A 7492-nucleotide genomic window follows, 5' to 3' on the forward strand; every position below is an offset into this window, starting at 1 on the left:
ATTGTTGATATGGTTTTCTTCTCACCCAGCAGCTCCAGACGTTTTTTTCTGAACATTCCCGCTTGCCAAAGGAGAGCATTCACAGGGAGCAAAGGGGAGCACAGTAAAAAAAACCCCAGCAAAACCTTTGGCCCTCTGTGCACCAAGAGCCCAACCACAGCTGCAGAATGTCTTCCAACAGCTCCTCAGTGCCAAGGCTGGCCCAGCCAATCTCCTGGGAGGGCACAGCAGCTCCACACCGCTGCCTGTCCCTGCAGCCAGACCTGGGGTAAGGCAGGCAGGGACTGACCTGTCACTCACCCTCTGAGAGGAACAGAAGCAGGACAAGCATCACAGATAAGCAGGCTGTTTCTCCAGAGCAATTCAGGGAAGTTGCAATGAGTCACTCCTAGTCACTGAGGGGAAAAAACCCACACAGAGGTATTAAGAAGTCAGATGGATTGATTGCACCATCTTCATAATGGGAATCCTGGATTAAAGCACCTCACCTGCTGCTTCAGGAGCACTGTACAGCCCTCCAGACAGCAGAGTTGGTTATTTTGAATGCATGGCATGTATGATTGATAGGAGAATAAACCTGAATCATGCTGGCTGCTGCTGCTAAAACAGATAGGATAAAGTGTAGTCATCTGACACAGAAAACCACATTGTAAAATTAGAGATGAAGCCTGCCAGGATGGATTTAGTTGTATTTATGAAGTGCCCGTCAGTGATGTGGGTACTGTCCAAAAAAATGAAACAATGTACTTGATTGCTAGAGGAAGAACCAAAGATCAGCTGAAGTTCACAGAGGAGCTCATGCCTTTTCACACAGACAACAGCTAAGGTGCTCATGGCATGCACACCCTGTACACAGGCTGGAACTTATAATAGGCTTTTCTAACACGTTGTTATATCTTTTGGGGCATAAAAATTATGTGCCAGCATTCATATTGCTGATCAGACCTGGAAATCCTCACAAGGTTTGTAGTTCTGACACAAACTCCATGCTCCAGGTGCCCTCTCTACCTCTGCCTGGGGATGCACAGGGGAGAAATGCTGCCTTAATTCCCCTCAGCCATCCCCTAGCTTGTTGCCAGACATTAGCAGTAGAGAGGTTAGGGCATTTTTTAGCTTTTCTGTCACTTTTACTCGGTGACACAAGCCTGTGGATGTCTTTCATATTGCAGGCAGGAGATACTGCCACCTGAGATAAATCTCACTGCAAATGAAGCTTACATACAACACATGATTCTGCAAGTCAACTCAGCAATTCTCCCTGGAAGTAGGTCCATGGGACAGTGTCTCCACAGATTAATCCTTGCTAGGACCTGAAAACTGGCAACTCTCTAATGTAGCACATTGTAAATCTATGCATTCTAGGGTATTTAACCTGAAATAGAGCAAAAAGAGGGAAGTAAATGGCTGTATCTTATGCAGACAAGACTAGTTGTCTACACAGATTTTCTAAATGAGGCTGGGAAGTCAGATTTGACTTCTCTCTTAAGTCAGCAATAAAAAAGGAAACATTCAGGTTTTCACAGTTATTGGCTGCTTGTTCCATGATCACCAAAGAGTTAAGTACCCAAGGCCTGCAGTTTTTTCCAGGGTGTTTTGCATTCGTCAGTGCTCAGACTGAGAGCCATTGAGCACATTACCACAGGCAAACCTCTCTCCAGGCAGATGCCAGAGCCTGGGAGGCTTGGGCACTGCTGAGCCTGCTCTGGTGAGCTGGGACAGCAGCCAAGCCACACAGAAAAGGACAAGTCAGGTAACTTCTTACAGCAGCTATTTTTCTGCTTACTCTTCTGACTCCAAAGAAGCACATAAACCCAAATGCACCAGTGGAGCACATCTGAGTGCGTGGGAGGTCAGGCAGGGAGAGGGAAGGGGGCAGAAGGAGCAGCCCCACGGAAGGGCTGAGCCACCTGGGGCTGGGATTAGGGTCAGCAGTAAAGCAGTGCAGGATGGGGTCGGGAAAGGCTTGGAACACAAATTCCCAGCCCTATTGCTGCCCAAAGACAGCGAGCAGGGAGGGAGGGGGACAGCAAGGAGCTCCAGGGGAGAAGAGTGCCCAAGGCAACATGGGGTCCACTCCACCAGTGTCAGGTCTGGCCCTGCAGCAGCAGCGTTTTGAGCTTCCTCTCCTATGCAGAACATTTAGTTCGTTATTTTCAATTAAAAATAAGCCAGCTGTACTCGCTCTGTCAAGGACACTGCCCCTCAGAGTGCTTTTCTGCACGGCACACTGAGCTGATTTAGAGGGAGAGAGAAACTGGGTTTGGAAACTCCAGTGTTCTGGGGGTTTGGCAGTGTGACAAACCTTCCTGACGAGAGGGATGCATGTAATGCCCTTTCCCTTGCTGTTCTCCTCAGCTCAGGCATCTGTAAGCACTTCTCTTTGGATCATCTGGAAGTGACATATGGAAGAAGTTAGATTTTAAGTAGAGCTGACTCTGTTCAGACACAAGATTGTTGGTAACCTGGATCAGAAGGGCCAGTTTTCTCTCAGTCCCCTGTGGAGGAATATTCAACAGATAACCCTTAATAGGTAACAAAAACACATGGGATTCAGCAGCCTGGGCAGTAATTTACCCATCATTAACAATCATTACTTCATCCTCTGCTACTCCACTGAGTAACTGAAGAGGATAAATTGCTGTTGAAGTACCTGTGCAAAAAAAGAACACGTACACAAATGCTGGATGCATTTTGCTACTGATAATGCATTTATCAACCTGATTTTGCATGGCTCTGATTTCTGATAATGTACAATCCAAGTGACTAAACATATAATAGCAATTAACAACTTGCACACAGCAAAAAAGAAAGGTGCTCCCAAGAGTTTCATGCCTGTCTCTGCTCTCTCTTTGAAGTGGTGAATGAGTTGCAATTGATGGTTGCTGAGAAAAATAGGCAAAGAGAGACTAGTACTTATCCAAACTGTGATCAGCATTGCACCACCCTGCCTTCTCCCTGTGTAGAGGAAAGGTTCATCATTTTCCCAAGGGAGCTATCCAGGCCAGCCCATGCTGCCCAGAGCAGGGCTGGGCACTGAGGCAGGGGACAGGGTCTGAAATGCTAAAATCAAAATTAAACCAGAAGACTGTAGTCCTGTACTTGACAGTCAGTGGTGCACAGGCCTGACCATGCTGATTGCAGCATTGATTCTTCTCTTTCCAGACAGGTATTCTGCTGTATTCCAGCAAAGATGCTTTTCCATTCCCCATTGTCTCACTCCTTCCCAGGACAATCCTCCTCTGTTACACAGGCAGGACCCACCATGCCAAAACACAGGAGCACGAAAAGCATCAGTTTAAAGTCACAGCACAGCAGTGATTCTGAGAGAAGCCTTGAATGCACAGACACAGCCATCTGCTGCGATATGTGCCTGCATTGAAGGCTCTCTGTGCTCTGCCAAAGAGCTCCAGACCCGCAAAGGATTCCTGTGGCAAAGCCTTGGCAAGTCAGAGAATATTCCCATTCATTTTCCTCTCTCCATAAATTGGCCAAAGCCACCTCCTGCAGCTCAGGCCCCAGCAGAGCTCCTGGGCAGAGGGATTATTCCTCCCCAGGATCCTACACACCCATAACCCTCAGTGCTCTTTCCATTAACAAGGTTGAAAACCCCAAAAGCAAGCAAGGATGAAAACCCAGCAGCAGCACATGATTTGGAATGCAGCCCTAGCCTCCTGCCCATCTCTGTGTGCCTCTGTTCCAATCCCACTGGAAATTTGTGGAGTTTGCTCAGAAATGGAGTGCCAGCCAGGCCTTGGCTTCTACTTGAGTCGTTGAGGATGCAGAGGTACTTCTGCCTTGTGACACAGTCTTACCTCTTCCTTCTTTCCCTCAGAAGTTCATACAATTATGCCCCAAAATACATGTTTTGGCATGAGAACAAGGGCAGATATCAAAATACTATTTAATGAAAGATTTTAAATGAAACTGCTGGATGTCTACAACTCTAACTGCCTCCCTGCATTCAAAATTTAACCTGAAGCAGAATTATTATAGCTTTCTTTTTAATGATTTTGTGGAGAATTAAGGATATGGGTCAGCAACATGCAATTGTGCAGGATGGCCCCTGAAGCAGAAAGAGGACTTTAGTGGTGGCATCACCCCTGTGTTAGAAATTGCTGCAGCGAGAAGGAGGATGGCAAACTCACCACAGAGCAGCTGGGGCAAAGGAGGGGGAGATGCAAACAGCTGAGAAGCTTCTCACCACTGCAAAGCGTGGTTCTGCTGTACCAGAGGATGTAATAAAGCAAGGTGGGGGTTTCACATTCCCTGCTGGGGTTCCAGGGTGAATTTTCTCACTGTGAAAGCGTGAAGAAGCTCCAGCAGCCACAGTGTTAAACAGAAGTTTTCCAGGCTCACATACCTTTACCTCTGGTGAAAGTAATATAACATGGACTTGGGCAGCAATTAAAAACCTTCCTTCCCAGCTGCCCCTGGCCATACTCAGGACCTCCCAGTGACTGTGCTTAGCGGCATAGGCACAACACTGACACACTGTGCTTTATTAAACTTGCTTATCTCACTGGTGTCAGCAGCACATGCTGCGGGACCATCCCTGCCTGGGCATCCCGACATCCACATTGTCTGGAAAAGAAACACCTGGAAAGGAGTTCAGAGGCAGGCACTTTTTAAAGGCATTTTCTTGACTGTGTTTCAAAGAAAATCAAGTGCTTCTTGCCCTCCAGAGGAACCCAAGAGCGGGATGTGCATGGGTGCCAGGGCATAACAAGCATTTATTTTTAAATACATTGCAGGTTTTGTCTGTGTTTGGAGGAGGAGGCATGCCTGGCAGACAGCATAACAAGAACCATACTGGGGAAAGAGAATAATGTTCAAATTAAGTGGGAGGAGAGAGAGAGGAGGAAAAAGAATTGATTTTCTGCAGTATGAAGGTGCTTGGCCCAGAAAATACAAGCCTGAGAACAAGAAAACGCTAATTATTTTTTTAAAATGTATATTTCAAAGTATTTGGCATTTCAACTCACCCAACATATTTATATTAAACTCTTTTTCTTTTCTTGGAGACTTGGTCTTTAAAATGTTAGTTGGTGACTAAAGAATACCCTTAAGGAAACAGATTTGCTGGCATTTCTGGCTGGGTATGTTCAGATTATAGCTTTGAAAAGTTGGGGTCTTGGGGCGTTTTGTCTTTTTTCCTCTAAAAAGAAAGTAAAAAATACTTTACAGTTTCATTGCTGAAATTGTATTTTATCTGAATACCTTCCCACCCCCATTATAAAGAAAAAGAGCAAGATTTGAAAGTTCGAGAGTTTGGCTGTTCAGTGACCAACGTTGGAAGGATTTCAAAGGCTTCCAACCTCAAAACAGCGATTTTGAAAATACCATATTGGCATAAGCTGCAGGTTCTGCCTTTCAGAAGAGTGTCTGCACTCCTTGTCCCTTTGCTAGAGGTAGCTGCATTAATCCTTCTTATAAGGAGTGCACCAAGGAACGAGGTTTTATGGAATAATCTCGCCTTAAAAGCAGAAAGGACGGGAGGTCTGACACACGAAGCTTTGTGGTGAGCTGCTCTTGGAGCTGTCCAAGTGAGGTGGAGGAGCAACACTGGGGCAGGCAAAGAGCCCAGAGGCAGAGCCTGCTTCACCAGCCACAGCCTGGAAAACTTTTCTACTTAAAACTATAATTTCTAATTTGTTATGACCTCTACTAAATGGCAGTTAGATTTATGCACAGCGCAGCTCCTAATGCATTTTCGCAAGTGTAATTTACTCATTTTTCAGTTGACCTACTTCAAGTCAGGCCTGCTATTAAAGAAACCATTCAGAAGGTGCTACAAGCTCTGTGCTATATGCTAAATGTTGTGACAATGAGCGAGGCAGGGACCCCAGGCAGGTGCAAAGGAGTGCTCCTTATTGCCAAAAACCCAGCCTTTTTGAGCAATTAGCCAGTTATCAGTTTACATAGTTTTAAGGCACAACAAGCCCAGCTCAACCAACCACCACACAGCAAGATGTGGACACGGTGTGGACATGTGGAACATCTCTCTAGCCCTATTCCAGCTGCATCCCTCTGCCATAGCTCCCTTCCACTTGGCCCAAGTACCAGGTTACACAGCCTTCCCCTTAGAAACCTCACCTGTGGGTAACAGCCAAACACTGGTGTGAGCCCCTGAGCAGCACAACTCGGACAGGGAAGCTCAACAGCGTTCTACCTGAATTCCTGCTGAAGCTGCAGCCAAGCTGGCATGCAGGCAGCATGCTCTGGGTGGTGGCTCTGTGCCTTGGCCAGCTCCTTCCCTGCTCCCAGGCCTCCCAGGTAGCTTCAGCCACAGCTGCTGCCTGCTTTCTGCCTCCAAACCTCCCCTTTCCAGGTGCCTGTAGGAGCTGCACAACTGAAATCAATCACCTTGAGATCTTTTTCCCCCCCTCCAAGCTAGATGTTTCCCTGAGGCTGAGTTTTACAAGAAGATTTTAATGGAAATGTTTGTGTCAGGAATAGGAAGGGAAAGGAAAAATCCTCATTCTGACACAGTGAAAACCTGGCAGGAATTTATCCAGATGCAGAGCAATGCTCTGGCATGATGGAAGGGTGGTCTCAGCAGCCTTCAGTGTCTCTGTATCTGCTGCAGTTGGAGCATGTCCTGTGCACTGCAGCCACCCTGTGAGACACGGGGAGAGATGGGGCTGAGGAGAAGTTAGGGATACAGAGATGAGGAGGAAAGCAGCACATCACAGGGGTAACAGCTGGGATGAGGGGGTTGAGAGGAGCCATCATGCAAATCTCCCCAAAGACAGAGCCAGTTTTGGAAGAGGCTGTCTCGCAGCTGCCCATGGCACCTGGGGGAGGAGCACACCCCAGTCCCTGCAGGAGAAACACTGGGAGCCTTCTGCTGCTGGTGATTCCAGGCCTCGGAGGGATGGTGGGAAGAAACAAGATCTGCAGAGCATATGAATTGCATTTCTGACTGTGGGCTTGAGACTGTGCCTGAGCAACACCCTGGGAAGGGAAGTGAGAGCCTCTGTGGAGCCGGAGCTGGAGGAGAGCCTGCTGGAGCCTCCCGTGGAAACTCAGCTCAGCCTGTCCCGAGCCACAGGCTCTCTCTGGCTTCTGTCCGGCTGGCAGCCACAGCTCAGCAGCCTGGGGATGGGAAGAGAAGCGCAGAGCACGTGCTCACTCCCTCTTGGACTTTCCATCTGCACCGCCTGAGCTCTGCCCGTGCTTGGCATCAGCAGCAGCAGCCGGCAGAGATAAACCAGGAGCTTTGGAGCAGGGAGGGCAGCTTTGTCCAACTTGAAGGATGTTCCAAATCTGCAGGAAAGCGGCCCAGCAGCGAGCAGAGGGAGGGGCTCTGTCATGGCTGTGTTCTCCTGCAAGCACAGCAAGGCCCTGCTGCCTGTGTCACCATGGAGGTGATGGCAGGTCATCTTGGTATCCTCCTGCACTTCATCCCTGCCCCTCAATCTTTATGGCATTTATAGGAGAACAGAACTGCCAGTGCCATTTGAGGTCACAGCCTGCATGAGGTCCTAGGGCT

The 7492-nt window shown here is 48.0% G+C and overlaps 1 long non-coding RNA gene across 1 annotated transcript; it reads right to left on the reverse strand.

Annotated features, from left to right (window-relative positions):
* Nucleotides 1-488: 488 nt before the first annotated feature.
* LOC147651280 (uncharacterized) lies at nt 489-6317 on the reverse strand. Its single transcript, XR_015274437.1, has 3 exons — nt 6094-6317; nt 2303-2389; nt 489-600 (listed from the first exon to the last, which is right to left on the reverse strand). It is a non-coding gene; the product is annotated as an uncharacterized LOC147651280 (long non-coding RNA).
* Nucleotides 6318-7492: the final 1175 nt, after the last annotated feature.

The sequence above is a fragment of the Cyanistes caeruleus genome, chromosome 10 (assembly GCF_971803275.1).
Source record: "Cyanistes caeruleus chromosome 10, bCyaCae1.hap1.1, whole genome shotgun sequence".
NCBI lineage: Eukaryota > Metazoa > Chordata > Aves > Passeriformes > Paridae > Cyanistes > Cyanistes caeruleus.